Source organism: Rhineura floridana, chromosome 5 (assembly GCF_030035675.1).
Source record: "Rhineura floridana isolate rRhiFlo1 chromosome 5, rRhiFlo1.hap2, whole genome shotgun sequence".
Taxonomy (NCBI): domain Eukaryota; kingdom Metazoa; phylum Chordata; class Lepidosauria; order Squamata; family Rhineuridae; genus Rhineura; species Rhineura floridana.
In genome coordinates, this window is record NC_084484.1 from 101,674,343 (window position 1) to 101,690,657 (window position 16,315).

Sequence of the window (16,315 nt, forward strand, 5' to 3'; positions counted from 1 at the left end):
GATGCTGTTTCAGGAAATCTCTCCCTCCCTCCCATACCTGGCTGAAGGTAATCTTGTAGCTAGAATAGCCCAGGAGCTAGCATTTGCTAGTCTGATTGGGAGCTGGGAATACAGAAAGGCTTGACTTGCTCTCTGTGCTGAATCCAAATCTATGGCTAGCAACCTAATGGGGAAACAAGAGCTATTGGGGTGTTAATGCTGTGAGCCCTTCCATCTTATGCTCAGGTTGTATATATGTGTAAATATATCCTAAAGACACCACAGTCTCCAGTGCCCTTCCTTCTAAGGAAGCCAAATCCTGAGTATGTGCTAGAGAAATTCTCACACTGCTTGGTGACTGGAGTGTGTCTAATAGCACTATTATTGCGTCAATAATATGTTGCACAATATACCTGCAAAAAAATCCACTACCTCCAGTCTGGAGGGCCCCTGTATTAAATAAATGTTATCCCTGTTTCAGCTCTCCCTCTCTTCTTTTGATGATGATTAGCTAAGGGGGATCCTGCTTTGCAACTCACTTTGGCTTTCTTCCCACTGGGCCAACCTCTCTGGAAAGATAGGCAGTGGGCTCACCGCATTATCCCATTAAGAGAACTTGCAATTTAGGGCATAAACAAGACAAAGGGGAGACCACAGTGGCTTAATGTCTTCCTAATTCTCTCTTGCCCTACTCCACCACTCCCACTAGCTGCTAGTGTGATAATGAACCAAGCAGTTTATAACTGCCATGATATGAGGTAGGATGAGCTTGATAACAATATCTGCCCGGAACAAAACTGGCAGGCACTAGCAATCAACAAAAGATAAATGTGTCTGGACAACATAGCAGGCATTCTGAGGCATGAGTGGTTTATCTGAATGTTGAGCACCATCTGCCCCTATATTAACTATAAAGGCTAGGAAGTGGCTCTGTGAGTGGGAGATTAGAGGCTGTGTACACACCATACATTTAAAGCACATTTACAGCACATGACTTCCCCCAAAGAATCCTAAAAACGGTAGTTTGTTAAAGGTGCTGGATTGTAGCTCTGTGAGGGCTAAACTACAGTTTCCAGGATTCCTTGGGGGGGGGGGCGTCATGTACTTTAAATGTATGATATGTACACAGCATAGCCTGCTGCCCCCTTGTCCCATTTGCATCTATCTATCTATCTATCTATCTATCTATCTATCTATCTATCTATCTATCTATCTATCTATCTATCTATCTATCTATCTATCTATCTATCTATCTATCTATCATCTCCTGCCCTTCCTCTCAGTAGGAGCTCTTGTTGCTGTCTGAACAACCCAAAGATAAACTTTGCCTTGTACTGGTAACTTCATCATGTTCTCTTAAGTCCACATCTTCTATGGCAAGACACTTTCCCACTGAGCTATGAAGTGGCTTTGAGCACAGATCTCTGTGAACTTCCTATTGTGGCTTCCACTCTTCTTTGTGCTTGTGGCTCTTGGCCTGGCAAAGGAGATGGTTCCCTTCACACAGGCAGCTGTATTTATTGATTCAGTATATATATATATATATGCTGCCTTTCTCCCATCATGGCAATTCAGACAGCATACACGGGCTCTGCCAGGCAGTCTTCAATCCAGATGCTGACCAGACCCAAATCTGCGCAGCTTCAGCAAGGGGGTTGCAATGTGTGCCCTCCAACTGAGCCCTGGGGCTGCGTTGCGTGTTTTGATGGACACCTGTGTAAAAGCATGATTCCTACCATGGGGTTTGACCCCTCCTGCTAGGGAGCTGTCTGCCTGCTTCACTGTGGGGCTGGCTCAGTGTTTTGACTGGCATGACACTCATTCCTTCCTTGTCTGGCCCTGTCTTGTTCCCTGGCAAAGGGGTGGCCCTTTAAAGGGGGAGTGGGGGGAGGGACTCAGGCCCATGGGCCAAATGCAGCTATCAAGGCCTCTCAATGGCAGCTGGTGGTTCTATGTCAATGGTGCAGTGGAATCCACTCTGGGTTTTAGTCCAAATTCACACCATATATTTTTGCCACTATTATTCCACTCAGTCATGACTTCTCCTAAAGAATCCTGGGAAGTATAGTTTGTGAAGGGTGATGAGAGTTGTTAGGAGATCCTTACAGAGCTACAAGTCCCGGAGTTCTGTGGGAAGAGGGACTGACTGTTAAACTACTCTGCCCACTATAGCTCTGTGAAGGGAACAGGGCTCTCCTAACAGCTCTCAGTACCTTTCACAAACTACACTTCCCAGGATCCTTTAGGGGAAGCCATGACTGTGCAAGTGGAACAATAGTGGAATAAATAAGTGGTGTGAATAGGCCTAAGTCCAAACTTTCAAGGAGCTGTCTAGGGTGATTCAGCACCTTGGACAGCTCCTTGACATTTTAGGCTAAAGCCCATAGCGGATTCCACTGCCCCACTGACACAGAGCCACCACCACCCACACTTAGGCCTCTCTCTTTGGCACTTGGGACTCTTCCCAGGCCACACCCATCACCAGTCCTGCTCTCCACCCTCCTTGAGTGATTTTCTCTGGCTGGAATGTGTCCTTGAACTGTGATAATGTCAGTTCATTGCCTTGATGAAGGATGGTGACACATGTGGGTGTGTAGAAACCTCTGGCTTTTGTGTGACTGGAATGTAGCCTACTGTACAAAGATAAATGTTGCAACCAATCATCTGGCTGCTTTTACCCCCTGGCCACACCCACCACTGGCATGCAGCTCCCAGAAGGCTGCCTATGATGGAATAATGTGGCCTTTCAGCTGAAAATGATTCATCCTCACCTCTGCGTTATATGCTTCTTGTGTTTGCCCTGACAGGGGATTCAAATTCTTGTTGACAGAGAGCCCTGGAGCTACAGATGTCATTTGCTGCTCCCTTGCACAATGCCCTATAGCATTCGGTAGTAGAAAGAACATGGTGGTCACTTTGCGCTTGCCCGATTGTGATTTGTAGGTGTCATACACTGGAAGTGAGTATATGATCTCATGCCTGGTGGATGGCAGTGGAGTTACCAGGATGCTGTGGGCACCTCTATCAATTTGCATACTTTGCCTATTGTTTCTATAGCTATTGGTTTTAGTTGGTGGTTGAACACAGGATCATGACTATGCTATGCTGGCATTAGCCCTAGCAGCTGGTATGCTAGGATACCAGAGAATCAAACTGCCTACCAGGATGGATAGTCAAGCTAAGAAACATTAATTTATTTCAAAACTCTACATTAAAATGCTGAAATTGATATTAAGGGACTACTTTTATTAGGCCAACTAAAATGTCACAAAATAGTTGCAAGCTTTTGAGTTCTCCAGAACTCTTTGCCAGGCTAGAAGGTAAACAAAGCAAAGGAGGGAGGCTGAAGGGGGAAAATGTTGCTGCTAACCAGATGCAGATTCCATGGCTTTACCATCAGCGAAGTTTTTTCCTTCCTTTCCTCTCTTCTTCCCCCCCCCCTTTACTTTGTTTGCCATCCAGCCTGATGAAGAGTTCTGGAGAACTCAAAAGCTTGTCTGTGCCTTTGTGCCATTTTAGGTGGCCTAATAAAGGTATTGCCCTAATATAGATTTAGGAATTTTTCTTGTGGGCCAGCAGAGCTACCTTTACTTTTTCTGTGACTTGGAGAATACTACATTTCAAAAGCATCTGGGAGGCTCATTAAATCTTTAATAAAATCATCATAGTTCTGAAAAGAAGAGGAATGATCTGTATCAGAATAAAACCCACATTTTTAATGAAGGGACTCCTAGAAAGCCAGCATAAAACATGTCATATTATAGCAATAAACTTTGAGCCTCCACGTAACCAAAACATGTGACTGAAGGCTGACACCACTACATAAGAAGGTAAATGCTCCTGCAGCGGTGGCAAAAAAACAAGGAGCAAAGGACACCAGCTGACATTATCAAAAGTATTTTTCATTTATAATAGACTAGCCAGAGCCTTAAGTGACCCACTTATGACATTGCTCCCATTCTGCAATTCCCCTGTACCTTTGAAGTAAAGGGGGGGATCTTTGAACATTTAAACAATGTTTGAAAGCTTTGTTTGACACTTAAGTTAGGTTCCAACTTGGGAATTGGAGGTACTGTATTACAGTGGTTCCATTCCTTTCTCTCTGATAGGTATCAACAAGTAGCATTGGGGGAGGAGGTTTCAGACCCTTGGCCTCTCAACTGTGGTGTGCCACAGGGCTCTATCCTCTCTCCCATGCTGTTTAACATTTATATGAAGCCGCTAGGGACAATCATTAGGAGATTTGGGCTGCAGTGTCACCAATATGCAGATGACACTCAGCTCTATCTCTCGTTTAAATCTTCACCAGAGTCGGCTGTGGAGACCTTGTCCAAGTGCCTGGAATCCATGAGTGGATGGATGGGAAGGAACAAGCTGAAGTTGAACCCTGATAAAACCGAGGTACTACTTGTGGGGGACAAGAGAAGGTTGGGTGACATTGACCTGAAGTTCAATGGGGTGAGTTTACCCCTAAAGGACCAGGTCCGCAGCCTTGGGGTTGTGCTTGATTCCAGGCTGTCCATGGAGGCTCAGATTTCGGCAGTGAGCCAGGCAGCCTGGTACCAACTACACCTCATACGAAGGCTGCAACCCTACCTTCCTGTTCATCAGCTCCCACTGGTGGTACACGCCCTGATCACCTCTCGTTTGGACTACTGTAATGCGCTCTACGTGGGGTTACCCTTGAAAACGGTCCGGAAATTACAACTGATACAAAATGCGGCAGCTCGACTACTTACGAACAGTCGCCGCCGGGATCACATCACACCAGTGTTGTTCGATCTACACTGGCTTCCAGTTGTTTTCCGGGCCCAATTCAAGGTGTTGGTATTAACCTTTAAATCCCTATACGGTCTCGGCCCAGTTTATCTTACGGAGCGCCTTCAACGCCACCAATTATGCCGCCTGACAAGATCAGCCACACAGGGCCTTCTCTCAATCCCGCCGACAAAAACAGCTAGATTGGCGGGTACTAGAGAGAGGGCATTCTCAGTGGCGGCCCCCACACTCTGGAACTCCCTCCCACAAGATCTCCGGCATGCCTCTTCCCTAAATACATTTCGTACAGCCTTAAAGACCTGGCTCTTTCAACAGGCCTTCGGGATTTCCGGGGAGGGTTAATTATTAAGACTGGAATGCCTCCTACCCTGTTTTAATATTATTGTCTGCTGCTGTATTGTTCTCATATTGTTTTTATATTGTATCATTGTATTGTATTTTATCATATTATGTTTTAACTGTTGTACGTCGCCTACAGTGGCCATTGGCCAGATAGGCAACACAGAAATTAAATTTATTATTATTATTATTATTATTATTATTATTATTATTATTTCCTGAAGTTTCAAAAATTCCAGTTAAAATAAATGTAAAATACAATGTAATGCAAATATTATACTAGAAATAATAATCCCAGTGAATACATTTTCCTCTCTGTACATGTCCTCCTAAGTTATAACAGGTTCTTGCCAAAGCAACTGCATTAATTTAAATAGTATGTTTATACCTTGATGTTTTTTCCCTTCTGCTTGTTAGCGTCTTTCTGAAGACTTTTAGATAATACAGAGCAGGGATGGGGAACCTGTGACTCTCCAGATGTTGTTGGACTCCAACTGGCCTACTAACAACCTTCCTCTTTCAACAAACCTTTTAAGTAGCGATGTTATCCCAGTCTGCATTTGTGCTGGAATTGCTTTTTAAGATGTTTTTAAAGCTGTTTTGTTTTATTAAGTTTTAAAGTATTTTGTTTTTAAGATGTTTTAGTGTTTTTAGTGTTCTTGTCTGTCACCCTGGGCTCCTTCTAGAAGGAAGGGCAAGATACACATTTAATAAATAAAATAAATAAACGTACATCATCCCTATCCATTTGTCTTGCTGGATGGGGCTGATGGGAATTGAAGTCCAACAACATCTGGAGGACTACAGGTTTCCTGTCCCTCACACAGGGCATTCAGGGCCTTGTTAGACAATCTGTCTGTAAAGCAACATATGCACAGTTGTTACTCATTATCCTTAGATCTTTTCTCAAGCAAGTGCAATATATATATGGTTGTATTCAACACAGTGCTAAGTTGAATGTTCCATCAGCACAAGGATTTTTCCTTGTGCAACAGAATTATCTCTCCCTCTCCTCCTCTCCCTTTACCGCCTAAATCTGTTCTGGGTTTTCCCTAAGATTTGGGGATGGCATGGGGGTTAGGAGAGTGGGGAGCATGCACAAGAATTTAGTTGAATAATATCTATGGTGTTGCTAAATTGCAGTTTTGTTCTAAAATTGTTCTTTTTATCTTTATTGTTTTTAATTGTAAGCTGCTTTAGAAAGGCATTTGTCCAGAAAAGTGGCCTAAGAATATTTTTAAATTTTTTTAAAAAAAGGATTATAGTTGGGTTTTTTCCATAGAGAGAGGAAGCTAACCCATTTGAGCTACCTGTGATCTGCTGACCCATGGTGGAGAAACCATCCGGTTCCCTCCTCTGGCAATTACTGGAAATGGGGATATAAGTAGTGCAAGGAAAAGCATCACTTGATGCCATACTGAAATGAGACATGGGTAAATGTATAATTTGAAGTGGCACACCTAACTGCATTTTCTAAAGTGTTTTTTAGTCCCATCAGACAGTAGTTTTGTTTAGCAACAGCCATTTAGGTACAAGGCATGTCCTGGGGATAAATAACCAGCCAAGGGGAGCGGATGAACTGAAGCACAGCTGAGAGCCATTAACTCCAGCTGGACATTAATCCCCAGGAAATTTCCCTGTGCCAACAAGGTTATTGTAATGGGAATATGGAAAAAGTGACAATACCTCATTGTTGTTTTTCCTGGAGAGGTGGAGGTGAGGAGTTCACAGGTGATATAGCTTCAGTTATGTTTCTCTGGAAAACAAATCCCAAATCTGTAAGCTAACTGGAGTCAATCCACTTTAAAATAGTCTTTAACTATTAGCCTGTGACATTTCAGAGCAAACAACAGAGGGCTGTGAATCAAACACTATCAACTAGACCTGTTCAGAGTGTTAAAAACCCAGACACAAACTATAAATTTGCTAGTAGTTAAATTAACATCACATTCCTCAAATCTGCATATTCTGAAGTGTTGTGTTCTGATCCCTTGTCTGCATACAAAGGAACAGTTGCAACAGGGGACTAATGTTCAGAGGACTACTGTTTTACACAGTTTTACAATGACAAAAAGTTCACAGGGAAACCACATTGGATTTATTTGATTATTCTAAAATTAGCTGGTGTAAGGGTTCCCTGCATATGCATTGTTAAATTGGTTACAGTTTCTGAATTCATTTCATTTCAGTTTTGTTGATCATGGGAAATATGGCTGTTCTTAGTCTCCCACAGTTTTTTATTATCAATTATGCAAAGGTATGAAGAGGTGGCAAATGCTGCCATTATATATTCATTAGACTAAGGCAGAAATGTAGTTCAAAACATGAGAAAGCTGGTGCTTATGGCATTATTGTTTTGTGTCCTATGTCACTACTTGTTCCTCCACCATAGTCTCTTGCTAATTTTTTTATCACTGTAGAGCATCATGTACTATCCATCACTGCTTCCAAATCAAGGAAATCCCAGCTCACAGCTTTTGTAAGGAAACTTGTCCTCCCTCAGAATAAACCTCCAGTGTTTGCCACACAATCAACTTGGAATCCTCATCCTAGAACAGCCTTTCCTAATCTGGTACCCTGAAGATTTTTTTTGGACTATAACTCCAAGCAGCCCCAGCCAAAGTGGGGAAGGGAGGCCTAGAACCTTGGCAGTCTAAGCTTGTGGGTAACAAAGCCAAATTAATCTGTGTTGGCATACATTTGGAAGAATTCTGTGAAAATATTGCACAAATAGTACTATACCCCTGTGCAATTAATACACATACGCAGAGAAATGAGTCCCCAAACTGTGGGGGAAAGGAGACTTATACACATCTTTGGTGGGAATGTCCACAGGTAGAGGCAAAAAATGTCTAAAAGTATAGGGCAAATTGTGAAAACTCCCAGACTAACACTGATTTCTGTTTTTGAAAAAGACAACAAATATGTGAAACCAAACAAGCTTGTATACTTTACATTGATTGTAGTGAGATTTGTTATTACACAAAATTGGAAAAATTCTATAGAGCTGTCCATAGAGTTCGTTTTGGAAGGTAGCAGTAGCAGGGAAGCTTATGCATCGGAGGCATGCAATCCAAAGGTTAGCAAAACCAGAATCATATTTTGTTCTGTGGAATGACTTTATAATAATACAGTAAGCCCCAAAAGGGGAATGTTTCCATTTGGAAAAAGTTTATTTATTTCTTTATTTATTGAAATTATATCCCACTTTTCCATACAAATATGCTCAAAGTGGCTTACAAAAATGCAAATGATGACATCAATAGCAATTAATTAAAAAACATAACAATTGTTTCAAATCATTTCAAAACATAACAATCCAACAATAACTCCAACTGATTACCTAAACATTATCACAAAAAAAGGGGAAGGTCACAAAGAGAAATTATGAAGACTGGGGACGACAAATAGGTTGATACTTGTGAGGTCAGCATGATCATTTGCAAGTCATGATGTCAGTAATAAGGGACTAGAAAAGGGTCTTCTCTAATAAAGGGTCTTTCCTAATAAAAGAGTTGCAATGTTATTTTGCTGTTGAACTTGTTGCTGTTTACAGTTTTGTATTGTACAGTTTCAATAAAAATGGAAAATGGAAATGGACTGCCTTCAAGTCGATCCCAACTTATGGCTACCCTATGAATAGGGCTTTCATGGTAAGCGGTATTCAGAGGGGGTTTACCATTGCCTCCCTCTGAGGCTAGTCCTCCCCAGCTGGTTAGGGCCTGCTCAGCTTGCCACAGCTGCACAAGCCAGCCCCTTCCTTGTCTGCAACTGCCAGCTGGGGGGGGCAACTGGGCTCCTTGGGACTATGCAGCTTGCCCACGGCTGCACAGGTGTCACGGCACGTAACCCATGAGCCACTCACTGTGGGGGTGATCTTTACCTGACCCTTTACACCCAGGAGACACGAGTGGGGATTTGAACTCACAGACTCTGGACTCTCAGCCAGGCTCTCCTCCCCACTGTGCTATACCAGCTGCCTTTCAATAAAAAGGGTGGCAGAATATTGAAGGCAAAAGTTCAAGGTTTTAGGATCCCTGAACCCATTCAATATTGTGACAAATTACTACTTCAGAATGGGCTTACCCAGCCCTCCCTACCACCTCCCATCAATACTTATCCAGCAGTGGTGACAGGGATGATAATGAAGGCACCTAGCAGGGGTCTCCATCAAGATGTGTTTAGTTCTAGTCTAGATCAGCGACAAGGAGCCTGTATTCCTCTTGGTGTTGCTGGACTGCAGCTTCTGTCATCTCTGACCACTGGCTGAGGCCCATAGGAGTTGGAGTTCAGCAACATCTAGAGGACTGCTGCTTCCCAGTTCCTGCTCTACATACTTCCTCAGGCATAATTATACAGCCACGAGAGTGGCTGTATACTATAGCCAGCATGGATTTGTCACATTCCGCAATGTTAAATTGAAAATACCCCCATGCCATTCTGATGCTTCCCATAAGCTAATTTCAAAACAAAACCTAACAAAGCTTATACTCCTCATTTCAGAAACGCTTGCTTAACAACCCTCTCAATTTTCATGGCGATAAACAAAACAGTCAGAAAGAATCAAGAGTTCAAAGTCTAGAGAGAGAGAAAAAAAACTCAGACCCCTTTTGGACTTTTTCTCTGAGAGTTCTCATGTTGAAATTCATTTAAAAATCAGCCATGTTCACAGAGGACCTGTAATCCTGTTGCTGACCTTGTCCCATACTCTGACCTTCATCTTCTGCAGTTTAAAAGTTAAAAAAATGCCTGGCTGATTTTTAATTAATTTAAGAAATTTTGCCTTGAACTCAATGATAGTGTTGGGCATGCTCAGTAAGAACCAACTGTCAGTGTTCTAAAAGCCAGACTCCCAGCTGCTGGGCTTGCCTAATTAGGGGGCCACAGCCACACCAAACCTTGATGTCATGTGAGACAGTCATGGCTTCCCTCAGAGAATCCTGGGAAGTGTAGTTTGCATGTTACCAAATTCTTCCAAGCTACACAGGAAGTGGATTAGACTGTGAAAGACCAACCCGAATTCTGATTGCATTTTGACAAATTTGTAGGGCAGTACAATATCTCAGAGAGGAGGTCAGGTCTCCTGCTCCCCTGGTGCATTCACTATAGCTGCCCAATTTCCCTGCTTTTAAAAGTTTGATAGAAATATCTGTGGGGTATATTCTTAAACCACAAGGTTTTTTGCTTATTAGTGAATAGTCATCATAAATAATGAAAAATCAATTTTCCAAGGTTTCTGATATCCTGGATGCTTCAGGTAGAATCTTGGGTCTAATCAGCAATAGAGCTTGCCCTAATCCCACAGGCCCTCTGAAACAACCACTGGCTGCCAAAAGAGAGGTAGTTTTGGAGCCAAGTAGGTCTCTCTCAGGAGAGCAGCCCACAAACTAAAGGACAGATGTTGATGTGAGTACCTGGGCTGGTCCATATGGGAGGAGGCTGTCCATGAGATAAACCACTTATGCCTGTAAAGATCAAAAGCAGCCCTTTGAATTGGACTCTGAAACAAATGGACAACCAGTGAAGATGGAACAATATTGTTGTGAGTTTGGGGGTTAGAATGGATGATTCCTGTGCGTCCCCTTCCAGCCTCTGATTAGGAATCCTGTGCCTTGGGGTGAGGGGCCGGCTCTGCTGGCCAGATGAGTTTCTTTTGTCAAGCTAATAGTGTGGCCGGTTTGCTAATGGGTCTTTCAGGTGCCCAGCAACTGGTGAATGGACCAGGAAGATCCTTTTGTCATTGAAACTCTTCAGCAGAGCCTTCCCCCCCTCCCCCGGCAGCTAGCAGAGGTTTGTGTTTTGAGTGTGTTTAGAGTTGTCTGAGAATGCCTGGGAACCGGAGGCAGGCAGAGAGGCTGGCTCTCTGCACCATGGCTTTAGGATGCCTCCTGCAACCCTGATGGAAAAGCTGGATATTGGACTGCTGATGCCTTGAACCCCTCCATCCTAAGCTCAGGTTGGAATGTGTGTAAATAAACAAACCATATTTCATAAAGACACCGCAGTATCCGCTGACCTTCTTCGCAAGGAAACCAAGCCAAGGACGAGTGCAGGGACCCCTGGAATCTCACCGCTTGGAGAGGCGCTCAACAATATTAATAGTTATATACTCTGTACAGTAAGCATATAATTCTCGCTGGTTATATTATTGCATCTGGATTTTGAACCAGTAAAGTTTTGGAAAAGTCTTAAATAGCAGCTCAACAGATTGAAGTATTTTTTATAAGGATATTACTAAAGAGCACAGCTGGCATACCAATCTAAGCTTGTTAAAAAGCATTCCTTGTCATCACTGTCACCTGGCTATACAGGAATAGCACCAGATTCAGACCCAGAGCTGGGGCCCTTGGGCACCAGCTTGCCCTGAGCCCTGGGACGTGCACGCACACAAGCACACATGCATGTGCAGCCATGTGCACGCCCCACCTACCTGTCTCCTGTCTTTTGAGGCTATGTGGGCTGCGTGAGCAGCACTACGTTAACCAAGATGGTGGCCAAGGTTTCTCTAAGGGGCTGAAGCCTCTGCCACCATCTTGGTTGATGGCACTCATGCGTGCGCACCTCTGCCATCAACCAAGATGGCAGCAGGGACATCAGCACCTCAGGGAAACCTCAACCGCCATCTTGGTTAATGGCAGCTGCAAAAGAAGTCAGCAGAGAAAGGTAGGTGGTGTGAGGGAATGGCAGGCGGCTTGGAAGCTCCACAGATCGTGGAAGGGGAGAGGGAGGCCCCTCAGGGGCCCTTGTAGCCCCAGGGGTCCTCGGCCAGGGCCCCACCTAGCCTCCCTTTGGAGCTGGCCCTGGCCAGAACCATCCCCAAGCTATGTAATCCTAAATGGAATGCTTGGAAGTGAGTCCCCTTGAGTTCAAGTGGCTTCCTCCTAATAGGCATGCTGAGGACTGCAGTCTTGCATTTGCTTTCCAATCCAAGGAATCCACTGATCCTTACATTCTGCATTTAGATTTTCCTAACTTTGCATATTCATCATAGCAGGGTAAGCTTAATATTTAATAGCTAATTGCTAACTTGAACAGAGTTCATGCAGAATATGTATGGCAAGAGATCTGAATGATAATTGCCAAAGCTATTGAGATTAATTTAGAAATGAACTGGAAAAAACGATTGAGACTATCCTGTAGGGAATAGTATTGTGCTGGCAGGGGGCTGATGAGCTAATAGATTTCCCCATCATTATGTTATATGATTACCTTTTTTAATAACCATATAGAGGATTCATATTATTGCTTTACTCCTTATATATTTTTTATTTTAACACCTTGTTTCTATCAAGGTGTGATAGGATTATACCCGTATGCCCATGTCAGGAATGACTTTGCTATGTAGCTCCAGCATTGCACCTGTGCAAAGGGCTCAGTAGCACAGCTGTGATGTTGCGCCTATGTGGGTGTAATTATGTAGTGTAAGGCCTAACATGACACACAAGTAGATGCAAACAGAGAGTGGTGCGCTCTAAGGCCTTAGGGCAGGTAAATATTTGGGGAAGGATGAGTATTGCCTGCCTTCCTCAGCAACAAGCTCTAAGGCATAAAGGGGGAGACACGTGGTCTCCCTCAGCAACTGAGGGAAGGTAGCATCTCTGGGAGTTTTAGTGTGGTGGCACCTACCCTGTGGAATTCCCTCCCCTTAAAAATTAGGCAGGCGCCATCTCTGTTATCTTTTCGGCGCCTACTGAAGACTCTCCTCTTTCAACAAGCCTTTTAAGTTAAGACCTATCCCAGTCTGCGTCTGTGTTGGAATTGCTTTTAATATGTTTTTTAAAAAACCTTTCCCCCCCTTTTCATTTAAGATGTTTTTAAAGCTTTTTTAAAGAATGTTTTTAAAGTTGTTTTGTTTTAATGTATTTTAAGGTTTGTTTTTATGAGGTTTTAAAGTGTTTTTACTGCTTTTGTTTGCCACCCTGGGCTCCTGATGGGAGGAAGGGTGGGATATAAATTAAATAATAAATAAATTAATAAAAGTGGACCCAGACTGGTCTTCTGTCGTCACCTGACTTCTCAGGCCAAGAGAATTCTGGGCTATGATGTGAATACCCTAGCTGGAACTGTCAACAATAACTTCTTTTGGCTAGCTGCTCCAAAGACATAAACAGCCAGAGTTTGATCCACAGGGCTCTGGGCCCAGTAGATTTGCAGAAAAGGAACCTGAAAAGAACTATGATATTTTGCATTCTTTCCAGAATGCCAGGAACAAGTCTGGTCCTTTAAAAAAGCGAAACAGTGTAGTTAAAAAAAGTGTTAATTCAAAACATCATACCGTAAAAGAATGATCCCAAATTGTTTACACATGTGCAAAATAAACATCTTTTGTAATGGTTGGAAATTATGTATCTAATGTAATTAAAGTATGCACTACATCTAGAAGCTTTTAATCAGGAGGCAGTATGAACCCTCTAATTAGCAACGCTTGGTATAAATCAGGGATGGAAACCTGTGGCCCTCCAGATGTGGTGAGACTCCAGATACCACCAGCTTCAGCTAACATGATCAATGGGCTGGACTACAACTCCCATCAGGGATGATGGGACTGTTGGTGGCCACACCTGAATCCAGTGATGGTAGTAGTAGAAAGTTTATTGCATAGCCATTAAGCTGCCGCAATACATAACAAACACAATACATAACAACACAGCATTAGTTAAAATCTCCTAAAAGAACAGGGTACTCCCTGTAAGTCTGAGGTTACAAACATGTGATATCATTCGGGATTAATATTTGCCCCAGCAGCTCCAGACCAACCTTGCACATTTAAAATCATGCAAATTAGCAGACTCCCCCATAAGGGTAGTGTACGGTATTATTGTCCCTGAGGCTGGGGGCCATCCAAATGTTTGGCCCGCAGTTTTTGCGCTGCCAGGGCAAATTGGGCTACCCTGTATGTGACCATATAATCATTGTCGGCTAATAGAAAAGCGATGAGCTGGATGTCCTGGCAAACTCCCATCCGCGAAGTCAGATCACCTAAGAATTTGGACCTGGGATGTGCGTACAGTGGGCAGTCCAGTAGGTAGTGGGGCAGATCTTCCACAACCCCAGATCCGCAGATGCATAGTCGTTGCTCCCACGGTATCTGATGGTACCGGCCAAAAAGGGCCGCACTTGGCATCGTCTGGAGCCTAAGCGCAGCAAAGGCATGCCTTAGATGTACCGATATGGGGTAAATCCAGTGATGGTGGGAACTGTAGTCTAGAGGATCAGTAGCATTGACTGGTTCCTCATTCCTGGTATAAATATTATGAGTCTGCCCTTGCCTGGTCAGCACAGTTCTTCTGCAGTTCTCACTCAAGGCCTGACAACTGAACACAGGGGCCTTGAGTTGAAAATGACACACCCACATCTGGGCTCAGGTATGGCTGTCAACAGTACCATCCTGACTCTGACACATTTTTGCTACAGAATCTAATTGGAAGTTAGAGTTCAGTTTCTCATCCACAATGGATGAGAGGAACTGAGATAATGGTTCTAATGGGGCCCAGTAATAGTCTTCATAAAAATGTAGGAAAGAAGCCAGGCCATAAATCACATGGTCTTCGATGTCTGTATACCAATGCCCAGAGTATGGGAAACAAACAGGACAAACTTGAACTCTTAATACAGGAAAGTAAATATGACTTGATAGGTATAACTGAAACTTGGTGGGACAACTCCCATGACTGGAATACAGCGATTGAAGGATATAACTTGTTCAAAAAGAACAGAAGGAATAGAAAGAGAGGCAGAGTCATGCTATATGTTGAAAATATATATCCCTGCACAGAAAAACTGAGTGAATGGGTCCAAACTGAGTGAATGGGCGGAAAAATGGCAAACGCAATTCAATATAAACAAGTGTAAAATTATGCATATTGGAGGAAAAAATCTTAATTTCACATATACACTCATGGGGTCTGAACTGGTGGTGACCAACCAGGAGAGAGCTCGGGGTTGTAGTGGACAGCACGATGAAAATGTCGACCCAGTGTGCGGCAGCTGTGAAAAAGGCAAATTCCATGCTAGCGATAATTAGGAAAGGTATTGAAAATAAAACAGCTGATATCATAATGCCGTTGTATAAATCTATGGTGCGGCTGCATTTGGAATACTGTGTACAGTTCTGGTCGCCTCATCTCAAAAAGGATATTATAGAGTTGGAAAAGGTTCAGAAGAGGGCAACCAGAATGATCAAGGGGATGGAGCGACTCCCTTACGAGGAAAGGTTGCAGCATTTGGGGCTTTTTAGTTTAGAGAAAAGGCGGGTCAGAGGAGACATGATAGAAGTGTATAAAATTATGCATGGCATTGAGAAAGTGAATAGAAAAAAGTTTTTCTCCCTCTCTCATAATACTAGAACTTGTGGACATTCAAAGAAGCTGAATGTTGGAAGATTCAGGACAGACAAAAGGAAGTACTTCTTTACTCAGTGCATAGTTAAACTATGGAATTTGCTCCCACAAGACGCAGTGATGGCCACCAGCTTGGATGGCTTTAAAAGAAGATTAGACAAATTCATGGAGGACAGGGCTATCAATGGCTACTAGCCATGATGGCTGTGCTCTGCCACCCTAGTCAGAGGCAGCATGCTTCTGAAAACCAGTTGCCGGAAGCCTCAGGAGGGGAGAGTGTTCTTGCACTCGGGTCCTGCTTGCGGGCTTCCCCCAGGCACCTGGTTGGCCACTGTGAGAACAGGATGCTGGACTAGATGGGCCACTGGCCTGATCCAGCAGGCTCTTCTTATGTTCTTATGAGCTTGGTAGTATCTGGATTAAAATAAAAGCAAGGAATAAAAGGAACATTTTGGAGACTACTATTGACCATCCAATCAAGGAGAAGACGAGGATGAAACTTTTGCAAAGCAAATTGCCAGTGTTTTGAGGAGGCATGATGTAGTAGTAATGGGGGACTTCAATTAAACCGATATCTATTGGGAGACAAATTCTGCCAAACACAACCCCTTGTGTTGGAAATAACTTTCTCCTACAGAAAGTAGAGGAAGCAACTAGAGGATCAGCTATCCTTTATTTTAACCAACAGAAATGACTTGGTGGATGAAGTGGCAGTTACAGGAACTCTGGGGAAAAGTGACCACGCTATACTAGAGTTGATTTTAAAGGAAGCAAAAGCTGAGAGTAGCTATACATGTACCCTGGACTTCAGGAAATATAATTTTAATAAACTCAGAACAATAGTAAGTAAGGTTCCATGGCAAGCGGCCCTAATGAGA

The 16,315-nt window shown here is 43.3% G+C and overlaps 1 long non-coding RNA gene across 1 annotated transcript in view; it reads right to left on the bottom strand.

The window, feature by feature from the left end:
• The window catches only part of LOC133385196 (uncharacterized), a 60,918-nt gene that overhangs the window by 31,371 nt on the left and 13,232 nt on the right, over positions 1 to 16,315 (bottom strand). Inside the window, exon 2 of the long non-coding RNA XR_009762811.1 lies at positions 6,784 to 6,853. This is a non-coding gene — a long non-coding RNA (uncharacterized LOC133385196). The remainder of the gene's footprint in view (positions 1 to 6,783; positions 6,854 to 16,315) is intronic.